Below are 20,077 nucleotides of genomic sequence, written 5' to 3' on the forward strand. Positions count from 1 at the left end.
CTGCGCACAGGGTGGCGCGCCCCCCCCCACCCCCCCCCCCCCCCCCCGCCGCCCCCCCCCCCCCCCCCCGGCCCCCCCCCCATCCGCTAGTGTTGCAAGCTCCTCCCCTTCCCATCCCCCCCTTTCTCCTTGTCTTTCCACAGTAGCCAGAACCAGTTTAGGTGTGAGCTTGCTTGGAGTCAGAGAGATGGACCAGATAACCTCGGACCTCTAAGTGCCTCTGGAGATAGAAACATCCGCATTAGGAGCGTCCCACTTTCGGTGTAAAAATGCATAAATAAAAACACCAAATTATCTTAGACAATTCCTACCTATATCAGATAGTGTTGCAAGCTCCTCCCCTTATAATTCCACCTTGGAACTGAAAACTTTTTTGGAAAATTTCTATCATAAACAGATTTGAATGTGAGCAAGTATATGTAGACTTGGTATAATGGATCTTGGATCTTTGGTGTAGGAGAACTTGGCTTCCAATTCCAGCCAAGCTACTTATTATATGTTGGGCAAGCCACTTAACCTCGTGAAATGTGTATTAGGGTGAAAGATTGGATCTGTGATTTCATTGGTGTAGGTAGCTCCTGGCTCCTCACCTCCTCTACTAAAGAAGTCCAACACCTGCTACTTGTCTTAGAGTTGCCTAGAGGGCTGTGAGATTAAGTATTTTTCCCAGCCAACATGTGTCAGAAGCAGGACTTGAAAACAGGTCTGTTTTCCTGGCTCCAAATCTGTCTACAAAGATACTTTGCAAATGTCTATACAGCCAATTTTTAATATGCACATGTGAATTATCTATATTTTAGTTCTGATCCTGACTCATCTTCTCCCCAGTTGGGAACATTCTTGGAGGATCCCTCTCTCCACATCCCAATCATTGTGTCCCAGGGAATACATACTAATTTTAATAATCAATTTAAACACACCATAATTAGGAAGTTAAATCTAAAGAACAGTCCTATACATGTAGCATTTCAAATTCATCAAATAAAATTAATTATCCACTTGGGGGATTTTTCATGACACTGCTCCAGACATGGTTGATTGAGATCAAAGATTTAGAGAAGATAACCAAAAGCTGACCGTATGTTCAGATGGATTGTCCTTGTCAGGCATATGTACATTGTTCATAGCCTGAATTCCACTGACCAGAATCCTGGGTTACTGACACTGAGAGCAATCTTAGGTGCTGGTCTGGTCAGGGTGGGGCATGGACTGAGGAATGGATGACTGGGAATTGTATATATGTCTAAATCCTTTGGATTGCCTGTTGTTTGTGTTAGCCACACTCCTCCCCTCCATAATCTAAAGTGTTCCCTTCCTTCTCTCTCTTCTTTCTTGGCCCTCTCCCTTGCCTTCTCCCTCTCTGTTTTCTCTGTCTGTTTCTCTGTGTCTGCCTGTCTCTATCTCTGTCTCTTTCCCCCTTTCCTTCCCTCTCTTCTCATAGCACAGAATTTGGCATCAGAGGAAACCCTGTCACTACCTGTGATATTGACCAGATCATTTAATCTCTCTGGAGTTCACTCGCCTTATGGATAAAATGTAGGGGCTGTATTAGATGGTTTCTGCACATACAATTTAAAACTGAACTTAAACTTTTAGGCCATAATATATCAGGATAACCATGTAATAAGTGTGATGCTTTGGAGTAATATCTACTATACCACAGCTGCAGGACTTCTAGCTAGGCCTGGGTGTGGACCCCGTTGTTAGTTAGAATCAAAGATTTAGAATCATAGATCCTTCGTATTACAGATGAGGAAACTTAAGACCCAGAGAAATAAAGTGGTTTGCCCATAGTCACACAGATAGTCAGCAGTAGAACCAGAATTTAAAAGTGGATCCTCTGACTTTTTTCACTCTGGCACACTGGTATTTTTTATATTATCTTCATACACACACACACACACACACACACACACACACACAATCTTCCAGAAATCTACTCTTCAGCCATTTAACATGTTTTGCAGTACTAGTAATCTCACTTGGATGGTTTCTAGGTTAGAGTAGGGGTGGGTGCTGCAAGATCCATTGGGTTGAATACAGTGAATGTTTTCCCAATGTCTGACAGATATTAAGACTTGAAGCTGCTTGTCAGAATCAGGAACATGTTGTCACATGTTGAACAATATTCTGTGTTAAGGGGAAGGGGGGAAATTTTGGCAACTTTTTTCCTTGGAGGTGTGACCCTGAAGTTATTATTTTATTGAAATAAAAACATGATTTGCTTTATGAAAAGGCATTTCAAAGATTTTTTGAGGGAGGCATTCTGTTTTGTTAAGCAAACCATACAGTGTCCAGTGGTCAGAATCATAATGCCAAATCTGGGTTCTACTGCCCTGAAATGTCTATTCTTTTGGCTTTTTCTCATTAGTGTAAGAAACATTTAAACACCTGTTCTGTGGACACTTATCTAGGCACTGGAGAAGAAAGGCAGAGGGGAAATAGTGTTAATTTGGAGTCAGAAAACCTGAGTTTGAATCTTGGTTTTTGCTTCTTTATCATGGCCATTCTTTACTATCTCCCCACCCCTCTTCTTTACTATCTGCATGATCTTGGGCAAGTAAATTCTTCATTTCTCTGAATCACAGTTTCTTCATTGATAAAATGAGGGGAGAAGCAGAATTATGCAGTGAAAGGAACACTGAGTCTGGAATCAAAGGACCTGGTTCAAATCATGCATCTGACACTTACCTTACCTTCATGGCCTGGGGTAAATCTTTTTAAATTTCTCTCAGCCTTAGCTGCCAAATCTGTGAAGACTTAGACTAGATTCTTCCCATGGGCTCCTTTCAGCTCTAAATTTGATGATTTAGATCCTGTAATGTCTGTGATTCCTTCCAAACATGGTACTTGGCCTTGTGGAACCTCCTGGGGAGGATAGGATCCATATATATACTATATTCTATAACCATCCTATAACCATAATACGACAATGTGGGACTAGGTGTCACTACTTCCAGGATCTGTGATTTCATTGGTGTGGATATGATGTTCTTTATTATTCAATCGTTTCAGTCATGTCCAACTCTTTATGACCCTATTTGGGGTTTTCTTGCCAAAGGTACTAGAGCGATTTGTTATTCCTTCTCCAGTTCATTTTACAGATGAGAGAACTGAGGCAAACAGGGTGAAGTGACTTGACCAGGGTCACACAGCTATTAAAATCTGAGGTCAAATTTGAACTCCAGAAGATGAGTCTTTTTGACTCCAGGCCTGGTTCTCTATCTGCTAAGCCACCTAGATGCCTTCTTGATGTGGATTGCAGCCTCCAGATTCTTAGAGAGTTGTCTGAGATTTTAAAAAGTTAAATGACTTGACCATGATCATTCAGCCATTCTCTTCTATCTATCTAGGCCCACATCCAGTTGGAGAACAGCATGACAGCAGAAACCAAACTTTGTTAAGTGTTAGAGCAGGATTTGAACCCAGGCCTTTTGAATTCTATGTAAGACATAATAATCCCTTTTCCTCTCTATATTATATATGTGTATATATATATATATATACATATATATATATATATATCACAGAACAAAACAGAATGTAACATCTGAGGGGGGGGGGGGGGTGAGGACAGCTTAAACTCAAGAGGGCAAATCTAGGTAAGGTACAGTCATATAGTAATATGACATTTTAAACAGACATATCAAAGATTAAAAATCCACAGTCAACATTATTCTCTTTCACTGTAATCACCTTAGGAGACCGTGCACTTATTCTAGTGATGCTGCCATTACCAAAAACATTTTTTAAATTGTTCTTTTGGAATTGCTTTTAGAACCTTGGAGCATACTGTTTTGGTTACTTGTCTTCTTTTAAATTGGATTTGAAAAAAAAAATACTCAAGAGGCCTTTGGAGCCCAATGCTAGCAAATAAGGTAGGCAACCAAACTGGTCTACAAACTCAGTGTTACCATAGAATAATAAGAATAATTTTCTTGTGTAACTCAGGAACCAGATGTGAAGGTAATTTCAAAAGAGAATTTCCTCTAAGGCTTTGAGCAAATGGCAGCAGCATCACTGGAGTAAGGTATGGTTTAATCAATCAATCGATAACATTTAAGTACCTACTATGTGCTAGTCACTGTTTAGTGCTGGGGACACAAAAAAAGGCAAAAGACAGTCCATGCCCTTAAGGAGCTTACATTCTAATGGGGGAGACAACATGCAAACAAGTATAGACAAAGCAAGCTATATGCAGGATAAATAGGAAGTGTCGTTTGCTAAAGTGACTGACTACTTTGAAAGACAACATCCGATTGGATGTATGATTTCTGGTCTGCTTGGTGAGAAGCAGCATGCCAAAGGAGATAGAGGGCTGACCTCAGTCAGGAAGATGTTGGTTCAAGTCTTTCCTCTTAAACTTGTTAAGTAAGCTTGTGACCCTATGCAAGTTACTTCCCCCTCAGTGCCCCCAATCAACTCTACAAATGGAAATTACAGATGAATTACCAGTCTACTGAGTGAAGTAGTAATTTATACTCATAACCCCTTAGGGAAGCATAGTTGTACAGTGGGAAGAACGTTGACCTTGGAGTCAGAAGACCTAGGTTCAGATCCCATTGTTGAGGTTTAGGGGTGCTGGAACCCCAAAACAGCGACTGGAGGGTCCTACCCGAATAAGCTCGACCCAAGCCTTCTTTCAGCCAAAGCCAAGGTTCATTAGAACAATTTTCAGGGTGGGGGTGATTCTAAAAATCCACCGTATTGGTCATAGTCTTAAGGAAACTGAACGTTTTCTAGACTCTTAGGGAATCTGAGCATTTGTGACACTTGTATTGACCAGCAGGTTAGATTGAACCTGAACCTCTTAATGGAGGCAAAATGGATCTTAAACATAGAAAGACTGTGGGAACAGAAAAGGGGTCCAGATGGGATTAAGGAAGGGGGTCTAGGGTGGGGCCAGGTGCAGACAATGGAAGGGCAGTTAATTAACTGGAGAGGGCTGATTGCCCCAAACAAATGCCAGGGACCTGGGTGACTGTGGCAAAGTTCCGGGGCTTTTCCTTTTTGGGGTTTAGATCCCATCCCCATCTCAGCTGGTTATTACCTCTGTGACCTTACGGACATCACTTACCTTTCCTACACTTCAGATCCCTCATTCTGAATTGTCTGGAATGTCCCCTGAGATCTCTTCTGAGTCTGGGTCAATGATGCTAGAGGGACACAGGGAAAAAGAGTTTTCCTCTATCTCCCTTCTGCATTCTGTTTTACTCCAACAGATTCCCCTACTGTGCAGATATACACAACAGCTGAATAAAACAGACCACCAAAATTGAGTGCCTGGAAATCCATACAAGGAAATGCATGGAGATTGCTTAATGTACATGCCTGAGATTTTGGATGATAATTTATCTGGAGGCAGAGGGATAAACTAGATGGTTTTGGAGGTCCATTCTAGTCTTAGTATCCTATGTGTTTGTTCGTCTTTTCCTTCATTTTCCTAATTGTCCTGTTACTTTCAAGTTGTAAAGCTGACCACTTTGTCACTATTCTTACATGTGAAAGACCCTCTGGTTCTTAGTAAAATTTATCATTTTCCCCAAAGTTCACATTATCTTCAGGAATAATACATTCCCTTGGAAATAGGCCTTGCACACTGAAGCAGGGACTGGGAACATTTTGTTTTCACTAAAGGGTGATCTTAAAAGCTGCCCTTTTTGAAATAATGTTATATTGAATGCAGAGGCATTTCCATGGGACACATTTTTTAAAAGTATGATTAGAAATTGGCAGTGTCCTGCCATGGGAGTGAACATGATGGGAAAGAGGGAATCACATTAAAAAGTTGCTCCTGCTGGTTTGGTTTTGTTTTGTTTTGTTTTTTGCCGTTCCAAATGAAAATAGTCTTCCAAAAAAAAAAAAAAGTAACTGCAGTCCCCTTGGCAGGCATTGAAAGAGGTGATTCCAATTTGAGGTTTTTCTCCCCCCACCTTTTTTTTTTAAACAATAGGGAAACATAACGAGAGCTTTCACTTTGACTCGTTGCCTAAATATCAGGTTTAAAGCTTTTAAAGTTCTCCGAGTTTATGAATGTTGTTAATGGAATAAATGACTGAGAAGGTTGGGGTGAACTTTTGGAAAAATATAATAAATTTCTTCATTGCATCTCTAAAGATTAAACCAATTATTAATTAAACCAATGATAATGACCTCCACCAAGCCTTCCCAATTTAGTTGTTACTTTGTGAAAGTTCCTCTATGGAGGAAGAATTCTTGTATTTTCACTCCAGCCTGGGACTATGGTAGTCAAGGGCAATTTGAATTTCAATGCCCTTGAGGCTATTTTTGCTTTTTCTAGCTTTTCCCTCAATTTTCTCACAGATGCTAATTTGATTGGATTCTCCAGTAATTTTTATTCAGTTTTGCACATATTTTCTCCTTGAACTAACTCTTACGATTCTGTCGGAAGGCATTGCTGGCCTATCCAATGTATATATTATTTGTAGGTGTGGTTTATCACCTTCCTAGTTCTTTGGTCTGCTGCCTTTATGTAGAGATTTAAGTACCTATTGCAGCATCTTGGAACAATATCCAAGGACAATCCTCCCCAATAATAAGCACAGATTCTTTATATGAGACTGCTGAGTTTCTTTGTCTAAGGGAAGGATCTGTGACCTAAATCTTCCTCTAAGATGTTGCTAGTGTAATATTAGTGTTATATTGCTGCTGAGTTTAAATTGTAAGCCTATCTATACAGCATCAAAAAGGTTGCTGGTCTTGTCTTTTCCTTGGTATATAGGAAGAGAATAGCCAAGAAAGAAGGAATGGCATTCTAATTTCATGCCACCATACTATACGTTATTTCCATTTAGGCACACAACTGGATAGAGGATATCATGATAACCCATATTTATCCTTTGTCCAAAATGTAAGACCATCATGCCTAGGAATGCCTGTCTTTACCACCTCTATGCTTTTGTTTGTTCTGTCATGGTCCCTACCTATGGGCTGGAATGTTTTCTTTGACTGTATTACAGGCTTGGTTAGAGGTAGGGATGGAAGGCTGAAGAAGTTAGTTTGGCAGATTTTCTCTAATTTTAGTTCCCTAAGCAACATTTTTAGAAAGTTCACTTGCCCTTTATTTATTTCAAAATTAACACATCTCTAGCCTCCCCAAAATGGATGGGACTGTTTGATCAGTATAGAAAGAGGGATGGATTCCAAATTCAAAGGACCTGAATCCATTTCCATATCTTCCACTTACTGTCTGTATAACATTTGACAGGTCATTTAACTGTTGAGGCTCAGTTTCCTAAATTGTAAATGAGGGGGTTGGACTGCATGACTTCTAAGGTCCTTTCCAGATCTAGATCTATGGTCCTGTGAGTTTCCAAGTCTGAAAGAGGGTCCTTTGCTCCTTTCATTCCATTTTAGCTCTGTCTTCTTTGTTTTTGCACTCTCCCAGTGCAACTGCAAGCCATGTGGGTAATTTTCACCTTTGACAAGCTGTGCTTAGGCAAAGAGGATTACTCCTCTATTTCCAGCATTTTGAAGTTGTATGTAAATTCAGTGTTGTTTGGTACCTTAGAGCTAGTAAGGACCTTGTTGAGTTTCTTTTCAGTTGCTCCAGACTCTTCTTGACCTCATTTGGGGTTCTCATGATAAAGATAATGGAGTGGTTTGCCATTTCCTTCTCCAGCTCACTTTATAGATGAGGAAACTGAGGCAAACAGGGCTAAGTGATTTACCCAGGGTCACACAGCTAGTAAGTGTCTGGGGCTGGATTTGAACTCGAGAAGATGTGTATTCCTGACTCCATGCTGGGCATTCTATCCACTGTGCTACCTAGCTGCCCTAGTAAGGACCTCAGACATCATCTAGTCTCTTTTTTGCCCCATGGATGCCCTTTTGGCAGTCTGATGGAGCCTATGTTCCCCTTCACAGAATGACATTTTTAAATGCATATAATAAAATACATAAGATTAGGAAGGAAACCAAATGTAATGAAATAGTTATAAAAATATTTTAACTAACAAATTCATGGACCTCAGATTAAGAACCTTATAAAGTTCAACTCTCCCATTTTACAAATGAGGATTCTGAGGTATGAATATGAGCTCTTCATATTGAATGCTATTGAATAACTCCTAAATATTGAGCTCTAAATGTTGAAACAGCAGAAACTATATATGAGTAGGAAGGGTCTTCTGCGCCTACTTGACTTTAGGCTTGGTGTCTTGGAGCCACTTCAGTCCCAGGGAATCAAGAGGTTCTTGGTGGGGGAAGGGAGGAGGTGGTACAGACAAGGGGGCTCTAGGTCTTTGGTCCCTTTTCTATATATGTGGGCCTAAGAGCCCTCTAGTGGCGAGGTGAGGATGTGCTGACTACTGACAAACCTTTTAGGGGATGATCTAAAGGGATCCTGGTTTTCATTCCTTGGTTGGAGGCAGTCCTGAAAGGGGTCTCCATAGCCCTCTCCCAATGGCTTTGGTAGATCTCTTTATAGAAACAAGGCTCAGTCTACACATGGATAAACTCTTCTGATTTAGCCGGAGTGTCTTTGTTATTTAGTTGTGCTCAGATGAAACCCTCCATATAATGGTCTAGTCCTCTAATTTATGATTAGAGAATCATACATCACATATGTGATATGGTATTTAGAAAGAGTTAGTTCCCATTAAAAATTGGTTAGTTAACTCCAAAGGATCAGTTTTATGAAAGATTAGGTCAAATCATTTTTATTTCATATTGCTGATCAGTTGATTTAAGTACAATTAATCAGATCAATAAAAAGCATTGATAAAAAAAAAAAAAGCACTTCCAAGTACTTGTTATCTGCCAGGCACTGTGTTAAGCATTAGGAAAACAAAGGGAAAGCAAAATTCTGCTTTCACAGAACTTACATTTTAATGGGCAAGATAACATAACATAATACATACACACATATATGTATATATATGACAGAACAGATTATTTGCTAGGCATTTTCATGGAGGTTTCATGATCATAGGATCATAGATTCGGAGATGATAGCAATCTTAGAGACCATCTAGACCAATTTTCCACTCCTCTCCCAACCCCGCCCCCACACACACATTTTACAGATAAAGAAAAAGAAACACAGAAAATAACAAGGAAGTGTCTGAGGGAGGATTTGAACCTCTTGATTCCCAAGTTCAGTGCTTTATCCACAGAGGAAAAACCAACAGCATACAGAAGTCCATTTTTTCTTTCCTCTTTTCTTTCTTTCATTCTTTCTTTCTTTATCTCTTTTTTTCTTTCTTTCTTTATCTCTTTCTTTCGCTTTTTTTTTGGAGGGGAGAAGGCAGGGCAATTGGGGTTAAGTGATTTGCCCAAGGTCACACAGCTAGTAAGTGTTAAGTGTCTGAGGCTGGATTTGAACTCAAATCCTCTTGAATCCAGGGCTGGTGCTCTATTCACTGCACCACCTAGCTGCCCCAGAAGTTCATTTTCTTATCACAGAAATATGGAATTTCTCTGCTTGTGTATATTAAGTAAACAAACATTTGTTCATTCAGCACTATTTTGTAGGCTTTACTTAAATATTGAAAAGAAATCTGTCTGGGAAGTCAAAAGGGTGCATGTGATCATATTGATTGCTTCTTGGTTTAAAAAACCCTCACTTGCTCCTCATTGCCTCTTATAAGCTCTTTAAAGACCTGTACTATATGGCTCCAAACCACCATTCTGACCTTGTTTAAGACACTATGTTCAAGTCAAAATAGGCTCAAAACTCTCTATTCCCCACTTTAATGTGTACATATAAGCAGTTCTTTCTTCTGAGTCCCACAAGGCTCAGTTTAGGTACAGCCTCCCCTTGGAATGTTTCCCAATGCCCCCTCCCTTTCCTATTCTCTATTAATATTCTCTCCATCTGCAAATTACCTGGTTTTTACTGATTTGTGTACACGTTATCTTCACCTAGTAGAATGCAAGCACCTTAAGAGCAGGTATTGTTTCATTTTAACCTCAGTGTCTTCATCGCCTGGCAATGGCACCTAACATGTGGTAGGTGCTTAATAAATGTTGAATTGAAATGCATACAGCCTTATATCGTGGGAATGATGCTAAAAACTTGCATCTTGGTAGTACAGTGCTTGAGAATTAAGTAACACCTGGTACACATTCACCTTTGATCCTTCTGTTGTATGGTTAGTACAAATAGTATTATCTCTATTTTATAGTTTGGTTGGGGTTTTTTTGGAGGGGGGAAGACAAAGCAATTGGGGTTAAGTGACTTGCCCAAGGTCACAAGGCTAGTCAGTTCCAAGTGTCTGAGACTAGATTTGAACTCAGGTCCTCCTGACTTCAGGGTCAGTGCTCTATGCACTGCACCACCTAACTTGCCCCTCTGTTTTATTGTTAAGGAAACTGAGTTTTGGTACTTTACCAAAGATATAAAAGTACTAAGTAGCTGACTCAGGATTCAAACCCTTTGCTGGAAATTTCAGTGTTCCTTTCACTACACCACCTTCTATCAGTATGGCCCAGGATAATGAGCACTGGATTTGGAGTCAGAGGGAAGAAGGGAGAGTTTGAATTCTTGACTCTAACACTACCTCTGAGATTTTGGGGCAATCACTTAAACTCCTTGGACTTCAGTTTCCTTTTCTATAAAATGGAAGGGGTGTTTGAAACCCCTTCTAGTTCTACTACTATAATTTTATGATACTACCTTTGACATTTGTTGTTTAGTCATTTCAGTTGTGTCTGATTATTGGTGACCCCATTTGGGGTTTTCTTAGCAGAGATACTGCAGTGGTTTGCCATTTCCTTCTCCAACTCATTTTACAGATGCAGAAACTGAGGCACACAGGGTTAAGTGACTTGCCCAGGGTCACACAGCTAGTAAGTGTCTGAGGTTAGGTTTGAACTCAGGCCTTTCAGACTCCAGGCTGAGCACTCTTATCTACTTAACTGCCCCTTACTCTGTGTATGATTGTGGGCAAAGTCATTTCACTTTTCTGAGCCTTTGTAAAATGAGGGATTTGGGCTAGGTGACCTCTAAGTTCTAAATATATGAAATGATATAAAACCAGATCTTTCCCCTCCCCTACACTGAGTCATTTCCTGAGCATGCAACAACCCCTAAACTGTAAAGCTGTAAGAATTTAAGGGAGACCAGAATTTGTGTAATTGGGCAGGATATTTTTAGATGTTTGGGCCGGGGTTGGGGGTGGGGGGGTCAGTTCCTCTTGCTAGGGGTAGGCAGTATCTGTGGAATGGAGTGGTACTCCATCCTCTCAGGATGGTGGCGTCCCCAATTTAAGAAATCGAAGTTAAAGGGTAATGAATTGCACAGACGTTTTTCAGCTAAGTCCTTTTTCCTGTTTGGGCTAAGTTTCTTTGATGAGTTTGATGTCTAATGAGCCTTTACATTAAAGTGTATAGCCAGGAAATGCTGGGAGGGGCTAACCTGAAAGACAAGCAGCTGCAGAAATCAGAAGTTGGCACCTGTGTACTCAGTTTGTCTCCCATAGACCAGGGGTTCTTAATAGGGGGTGTGGACCCCCTCAAGGATAGAGTTCACAGGGTCCATGAAATTGGATGGGAAAAAAAATTATTTTTATTGGTCTCCTTGGTAATCCAATGCCTTTCATTTTATGCATTTACAAGCATTCCTCTGCGAAGGAATCTGTGAACTTTATCAGATTGTCAGAGGGGTTCAGGACTCAAAAGGTTAAGAACCCTTGCCATAGTCTTTCTCTAGGAAAATACAATGTATTTAGGTTAGCACTATTCTTGTTTGTTTTCTGAATTTATATTCCTAAAATCATTCTAAAGAGAGGATGTACAGGGAGAATGTGTACCCAAAAGACTGTAATGTAAAGACAATAGCAGGAATGTCATGGCTTTTGAGTTAGAAAATATGGATTTCCCACTCCCCCCAGTGCCCTCAGCAAGTCTAAATCTATCCCCTGGGAATCAGGAAGACCTGAGTTCAAACCTGGTCTCAAACACTTACTAGCTGTGTGACTCTGGGCAAGTCACTTAACCCTGTTTTTCTTGGTTTCCTCATCTATAAAGTGAGTTAGAGAAGGAAATGGCAAACCACTCCAGTATCTTTGCCAAAAAAAACCCCAGAGGGGGTCACAAAGAGTTGGATATGACTGAACAACAACAACAACTTAAAAAACACCAAACCATTAGGGTGTGAAATCACTTCCTGAGCCTTGGAGGATTGCAAATCACTCTAAAAACTAGGAGCTTCCTTTATCTGCTAATGGGTTAGATGGGAAATAGTGCCTCCATAAGAGTGTACTGTACCCTCAGACGTAGTTAAACTCCCTCTCTAATAGTAGGGCACTTTGAAGGAGGGAGATGCTGCTTCTCCACACTGGGATTTGGTCAAGAGGTGCTGTTCATGACAGTACTCCTCTATAGGGGACCTGAGTTTTATGTCCATCCTGAACAATGTTCTGTTCTTATAGCCCGCCTCTCTGACCACGGGCCAAGTCTGACTCAGAGGGAATTATGCCACAGACTGAGTCACCATGACCCCTTCATTTGGCCTCTGGAAGTTTTCCATTTATCTGGGACATCATTCCTCCAGACTCCTACTTGCTGTGGAGAGTCAGCCTGGAAAATGGAAGTTTAAGAGAAAGAGGGGAGACGAATGCACATGAAATGTGAAACAGAAAACACAGAAAAGTACAGAGAGCTGAAAAGGATGGAAGGAGGCAGCATGCAAGGGTGGCACGAGAGACTGGTTCCTGACAAATGAACTGTGGGTAAAGCAAAGGCTTACCTATGATAGCCCAGCATCCCAGGTGTAGAGATCAAGATTCCAATGAGGGTGAAATGAGGATGATGATGGAGTGCAGGTGGCCTAGAGTGGAGGGATCAATGTGAGCTGAAGAAGTCAGCCTTCATATGAAGGATGTGAGATTGAACTCTTCCTTCATCAGACAATGGATCTGTGATCTCATCAATTTAGATACTTCCTCTGATAGTGGAGGCTACCCTGAATGATGCAGATTGCAGTATAGGCCTTCTTATCCCATACAACTCTTATTCTTGTTCTCCTTAGAATGCCTTGCACATAAGGAAGGACATTAATAAATGCTTATTCATTCATTCATTCCTCCCTCCTATTCATCCTCCACGGGAGATCTACCCAACATGCAGGAGAGCTAGATCTCTTGACATTACATTGAGATATTCCTTTTGCTTTATTTACAAATTTTACTTAATTTTTAAAAACAAGTTCAAGTCCCACACAATGGAATTTGGATGCAGGGTCTCCAGTATTCCCTTCTCCCTTCTCTGAGGTCTAATAGTAACTTGGAGGCAACTCTAGGTTTTCAAAGTTTATGACAACATTCTGTAAACTCTATGATTTTATGTTGATGAACTCTTCTTATAGCCTTGCATCTCTGTTAGTGGCTCTCTGATAGGTTCTGCCAAGCTAGAGATGCCTTGTATATAGTCCTAGTTTGTTCAAGAACCAGGCCAGTTAAGTTCAGATAACCTCATCACTATACAATGGAACATAATGTGATGAATATTCTTTTTAGTTGTAACAATTCACAAAGATGCAGCACCTCTCTAGGATTACCGCTGCCACCACCACCTCTGATGCTGCTGCTGCTGCTGCTGCTGCTACTACTACTACTACTACTACTGCTGCTGCTGCTGCTGCTGCTGCTACTACTGTAATGGACACCGAGATATAACAGGACAGCTAGGCCAATTATAAATTGATAGGAGTGTTTATTAACTGGCTGGGGCTGCCTCTCAGACTGAAAGACAGCAGTGAGCTTTCTGTTAGACATAATTTTATAGACAATGTGATTGCTAGCAACAGAACATGTTTCTAAGGGGTTAGCATTGTTTCCATTGAGGCGAAGCTTTCTCAGTATTATTCCCATTTAAGGCAAAGCATTCCCATATTATTTCTATTCAAGCAAAACATTCTCAGTATTATTCTTATTGAAACAAAGCCTTAGTATTATTTCTGCTGAAGCGAAGCGAAGCCATAGTTCCTTAGCAAAGCCTTGGATACAAACATAAACAGCCCTGAATCCGTGGGAATCTGTGGCATGTTTTAGCAACACAGGTGAAACATTTCTTTACTATTGGAGTCTATTAGGTGGTTTCCAAGGAACCCAGCAGGGGTCCCCTCTAGCAGGTTTAAGGGGGCTCTAGTGTATAATTTCTGGTGGGCACTTTACTACTACTACTACTATTACTACTACTACTACTCTTCAGTTCTAGGGTCTGGGTTTCTAGGACCATGTAATGTTAATGGGATTTAAGATCTCCTCCCCCAGTTCCCATTAGTCAGCTTCTTGTGGAGCCCATTAAGCGAAGTTTGCTTGTAGGAAGACTTTCTCACCTTTTGCTAATTTCTAATTAGGCACTGAGTCACAAGGGTTGTGATGCCTTGTGGCTCTGAGAAGTGTATACTTTGAGTTGGTATTTTGCTTTGGTGTCTCGCTTGTGAGAAGGATCTTGTGATAAAAAAAAGAAACCATTAGGGTGTGAAACCACTTCAAGATTCTGAGTGTCTGTATGTCCAGAGCTCCCAAACTGCTCATATATAAAGGCTCTCTCTATCCAGGGAGGTATGTAGAGTGTATAGTTGATTCAGGCAGTCAGAGCCCTGTCTGTTGGTCTTTATTTCTCTGCTTGTATTTTCTCTGAAGTTCAGGGTGCTGACTTTTCCCCTGAACTAGTTTTTAAAAAGATTGTTGACCCTTTGAACAGCTATCTTTCCTAGTGAAGCAGATCTAAGAACCTGTGCTAGCAGCCATCCTGGGTATACCAGTGTGGTTGCCACTAGAGACTGTTAGTCTTAAGCCTGTATCTACATATTCCTTATTAACAATCAGCCAGTAAGTAGGCTTAATTAACTTTTAGGAAAGATAGTTATTAAGATAGGATAGTAAAAAGTTAGTATAAAACATTTCCCCTAAAATCTGGGATACACACTTCCACAAATAGAAGTCCATGGGGAGAACAATGGCAAGGGGCTATATCCCCACTCTTCGTCATAGACATCTTTTTCTCCATTTGTGGCATCCTCATGAAATTCCCCTTAGGTCTATCCCCTGAGCTTCAAAGATCAGTGCCTTTTTAGAGTTCATAGTCCCTACTTCTCTGTATCACTTGAGGTCATGCTCCTTAATGCTGCCACCATTCTTGGGTGACTATTTCTAAATCTGTCTGCTACCACTTTCACTGCCATCAGCCATCACTATTCTAGTAGTCATTGTTCTTGTGATCTTTTAGCCCTCCTAATAGAATTACCTCTAATAGGACCTCTGGATCTTCCAAACTTACAAGGTTGCCTGGATACTTCCATCTCAAAATATTTACTCATCTCAGATCAAGAAACAAACATAGGCGATAAAAGTGGCCATGTGCAGATAGCCACCATGGCACTTTGGGTAACAGGGTGGCTACACTCACCCATATCCCCATTTTAGAGTCAACTCAAATTAGTCCTCTGTCCTCATAACCACAAAATAAAGAGAATGACGAAGGGTGGGTCACCCCTTTTGTATGCCCACTCCATTCTGGCTCAGTAAGCCCTAAGTCAAATTCTTTAGACTCTACAGCTAGTTAGAAGAATTTTCATCTTCACACAATACCAGCCTTTCAGTCATGCATGGTTGGAAACAGGTTCATTCCAAGCTTCCAAGGAGTCACTTGAATTGAAGCAGGTGGAGAATAATCTGTTCATGCTTTAAGGACTGAACTGCTTCCCCCCCCCTCCAGGCCATTGGCCAGTCTATGACTATTACAAAGACCATGTGCTAAGGTATATTAAGGTTGTGATCTGAGGTGGAGGAGGGAATGAAAATGAAAACCTAGCACCTTGAAGTGTTGGATATGGCAGAGGCAGGTAAAAAGGGGATAATGTGAGTAAAGGTGCCTAGGCAGGAATAAGCATAATTTTGCATGAAGTAATGAAGAGACTGAGTTGACTGGAGCAGAGAGCATTTGTACAGCAGTAGTGGGATAGTAAGATTGGGATGGATGGGGTAGGACCCAATTATGGAAAACCTTAAAGCTAGGCAGTAGAGTTTCTTTTGGTATGGTATAGAGATCCATTATGTGTGGGGTGAGGAGAGTGAAACAACAGAGATCCATTGTATGTGTGGGGGAGTGAAATGATGAAAACTGTGGTTTAGAAAGATTTATTTGGCAATAAGAGAATGTGGATTGGAGGAGAAGGGGTCCTGATACAAGGGGACAACCAGGTTGCTTAACAGGAAAGTGGAAAGGATAAAGCAGTAAGGATCCTGGAACTTATGGGAATGATGAGAGAAGCTGTCTTGTTGTAGGACAAATGTGGAAGCAGAATATGTATCTAGGATCACTTCTTACCTGGCACTGTACTCCTTCTATTTACTGTGATCTATCAGGGAGGGTGACTGTTGATTGTGTCTGGAGATAATGTGAAGAGAAGCTCTTTTGAGGAGCCAAGGTCACTCCACCCCCATTAACATCATTTGTCACTTAGCCAAAGAAAGCCCTGTCTATAAACACTCTGTAAAGTACTTCTTGACACTCGAATGCTCCCAAGGTTTGACACCTGAGCTGATCTAGTCCTTCTTGACGTAAGAGTTCTCAAGTGACTGAGGTGCAGATAAGGTGAGCAAAGCCAGAGGTGAAACTTGGCTTGGGAAGACTGGAAGCTTATACATATGTAATGAGAAAATCTCCAGTCATGTCCCTTGCCTATAGGATAAAGTCCAAACTGATCAGCCTGCTGCTGTTTAAAGTCTTATATAATCTGTTCTACCCTACCTATCCAAACTCATTCCCCTTCCCTAATTTTCCACTCTTGCTAGTCATATTTCCTCACATTCTCTGGAACACATTCTGTCCGATTCTATCATCCCATGTTTATTTTTATCATTTCCAATTCCTTCCTCCCACTTGAATCCCACCATCTTTCCCTATCTCTTGGGCCTATTAAAATCCTAACCATCATCCAGGGTTCAGCTCAAGTCCAACTACTTCCATAATGCCCTTTCTGATAACCTAATCTACTCTCTCATTTCTCTTCCTTCTGTAGTACATACCCTGCTTTCTTCAAATTCAACTCCATTCTGGAATGACTGCTGGAATTCAGAGTGTTCTTTCATAGTATTTCTTCTTCAGCCCCAACATACTTAAATCTTATACTGAAATACCCTTGGTACAGGGGATTCCCAAGAGATTGAAATTAATTCTAGGACAGCCCAGAGGTCTGATTCTATTCCATGTTAAGATTTGGGACAGACCTTAAGATTATAGATAGAGATAAAACACTTTTTAAAATCTTGCTACATGTCAGACACTGTGCTAACTTTGAGGGGTACAAATACCAGTAAACAAGACAGTCTTACCCTTAAAGAGCTATGTTCTAATCAGAAAACATCACAGATAAAAGGGAAATGGAAAGGAAAAGGGGAACATGGCAGCCTTTGAGGAGAAGTCAGTAGAGTTGAGTTGGAAGTAAAGTAAAGCATGGTGGGGACCTCTCTTGAAATAGTGGTCTGGGCAGGAAGACACCAGTCAGGATATTGCATCCTCAGAGGTATAGTCCTGAGTGGGAAGGCAGTTGGTGAGGAGGAAGAGAAGACAAGATCATATCCATGGACCTAGCACTGGGATCAGTTAGAGTCTCCCAGAAGTTCAAGACCAGACCACATCTTTAAAGGACTGCTAAGGTCCATCCTCACCTCTTCAGCTCTTCCTCCTAAAACTTGAACGGCTGGAACCATCCTGGAGCCAAGCCGATTTGGAGGCTAGGAACAGAGGAGTGAGGAGCATTTGCCCTACCTTCTGGATGCCTGGCTTATGTCATCATATGATGACAGTGACATTTTATCCAAACCCTCTGGCTTAGAGAAGAATTTCATGGGCTAGAACTTTTCTCCAGAGAAAAGGGTTCCCCATCACCCTATTGCCATGAGCATGTTTTGCCCTTGTTTTCCTGTCTCATAGCATAGTGGGGAGAGAGCTGACCTTGGATAACTTCCCTTCTCTGGGTCTTAATTTCCTTATCTGTAAATGATTAGATTATATGATCTCTAAGGTCAGGTACATAGTAAATGCAGAATAGATACCAAAAAAAAAAAATGAGAAAGACAGAGATTAAGAGACTTTCCCAGGGTCACATAGCTATTAAGTGTCTAAGTTAAACTTAAATCTTCCACCTCTGCCCAGCACTTTATCCACTGTGCAACCTTGAACAAGTCACTTAATCTCACATCTAAGATTGAGTTGCAGAGAAGGTATCTCATTAGTAGAGGGAGTTTTCTAACTTGAGAGTTTCCTATGCCAATGAAATTATAGGTCCAGTGTCTATCCTGGGAGGGGAGGGGTGGAGGACCTGTGGCCTCAAGGTTCTCAAGTGCAGCCCTTTGACTGAATCCAAACTTCACTAAAGTCAAAGGGCCACACTTGAGGACCTTGAGGGCCACATGTGGTCTCAAGGCCACAGGTTCCCCACCCTGACCTCTCTATCCTTCCTTATCTCATCCCTGTGCCATTCCTCTTTATATTGGTGGCATATTCCAACCAGGACAGTAGCATTTCTTTATTTGGTAGATAGCATTTCTCCCATGTAAAAGATTACATTTTTCTATATCAAATCCCCAGTATTGGGGAACCCTTGTAACAAATACATATAGTCAAGCAAAAAAAAAATTTTCCACATTGGCCATGTCTGAAAATCTATTTTTCTTTTTGCACCTCTATGTCAAGAGGTGGGTACCATGCTTTATCATTGGAATTAGACTTTTTTTAGTGGGTCAACTCGTACAAGGACACAGCATACTAGCAAAGTAGGATCATTGTGTGTGTGTGTGTGTGTGTGTGTGTGTGTGTATGTGTGTGTATGTTTTTACATAACATCCTGAAGTGTTCCTGAATGTGAACAACTTGACATTTTTTTTCTCAGAAGTCTGTGAAAAGACCTGTTTATTCCCATTCAGAGAAGATGGGAAACAAGGTGAGAAGTGAGTGTGTTAAGTTTTTAATTGACGTTTTGAAGTATAAGTTTTCAGATGATACTGGTACAGTGTAGGGAAGGAGCACTGGATCCTGTGTCAAAAGAGGTGGGTTCAATTTGTGGTTCTTTTTTCTTCTGCCTGTGTGACCTTAGACAAGTTGACTTCCCTTCTCTTGGCCCCAGGTTCCTCATCTGTAAAATGAGGGGAGTTGGAGGAGGTGGTCTATAAGGTGATGTACATATATAAGTATAATTGTCCTTTCTGCATTAAGACTTTCCCTGCTGTGATTTCGATCATATCATGGGTTGGCATAAGAAATTAAGTGTGAATTTGGGGGGAGTTTTATAGAAGCCACAGACAACACGTGAAGGCAAGCAGATGATACAGAAAAAGTTTAAAAACTCAAATTTGCATAAAATATATGTATAGTATTGCATAATATCAACATATTATATCTTTTAATACCATAATAAATTCAAACTTCTCTGGTAGGAAAGGAGAGCCAAAATACTTTACACAGATTTTCTAGAGCATGGGGTATACCATGCCTCTAACCCCTGTGATGTGTAAGGGATAACTATATATTAGTAATAACTACTAGCACTTATATAGTACTTACTATATTTCCGATACTGTGCTAATCACTTTACAATTATTATTTCAATTTGATCCTCAAAACAACCCTAGGAGGTATGTGCTATTATTATTGTCATTATTATTGCCATTTTACAGATAAGGAAACTGAGGCAAACAGACTTCATGCCTGGTGCTCTTATCTTCTGTGCCACCCAGCTGCCCCAGTAAATACAAGGTGGTTAAATATCAAGGAGATGGGGAAGGTATTAGAAGTTGGAGATTAAGGGGCTGCCAGGTAGCACAGCGAGTAAGAGCATCGGCCCCAATGTCGGGATGACCTGGGGTATCCACTCTGAGCTCAGACACTTAGCACCTACCCAGAAACCTGACCGTGTAACCTTGAGCAAGTTACTTAACACCAATTGCTTAGGGGCGGCCAGGTGGCTCAGCGAGTAGGAGCACTGGCTCCAGTGTCAGGATGACCTGGGGATCAAATCTGGGCTCAGATACTTAGCACCACACCCAGAAATAACTGGCCGTGTAACCTTGACCAAGTTACTTAACCCAATTGCTTAAAAAAAAAA

The 20,077-nt window shown here is 40.9% G+C and overlaps 1 protein-coding gene across 1 annotated transcript in view; it reads left to right on the plus strand.

Moving 5' to 3' along the window:
- Positions 1 to 20,077, plus strand: part of PAQR8 (progestin and adipoQ receptor family member 8) — a 48,396-nt gene that overhangs the window by 999 nt on the left and 27,320 nt on the right. The gene's annotated exons all lie outside the window — the stretch shown is intronic.

Source organism: Petaurus breviceps, unplaced genomic scaffold, assembly GCF_028583685.1.
Source record: "Petaurus breviceps papuanus isolate PSGF00001 unplaced genomic scaffold, PetGlider_PUasm1.0 90822, whole genome shotgun sequence".
NCBI classification, from domain to species: domain Eukaryota; kingdom Metazoa; phylum Chordata; class Mammalia; order Diprotodontia; family Petauridae; genus Petaurus; species Petaurus breviceps.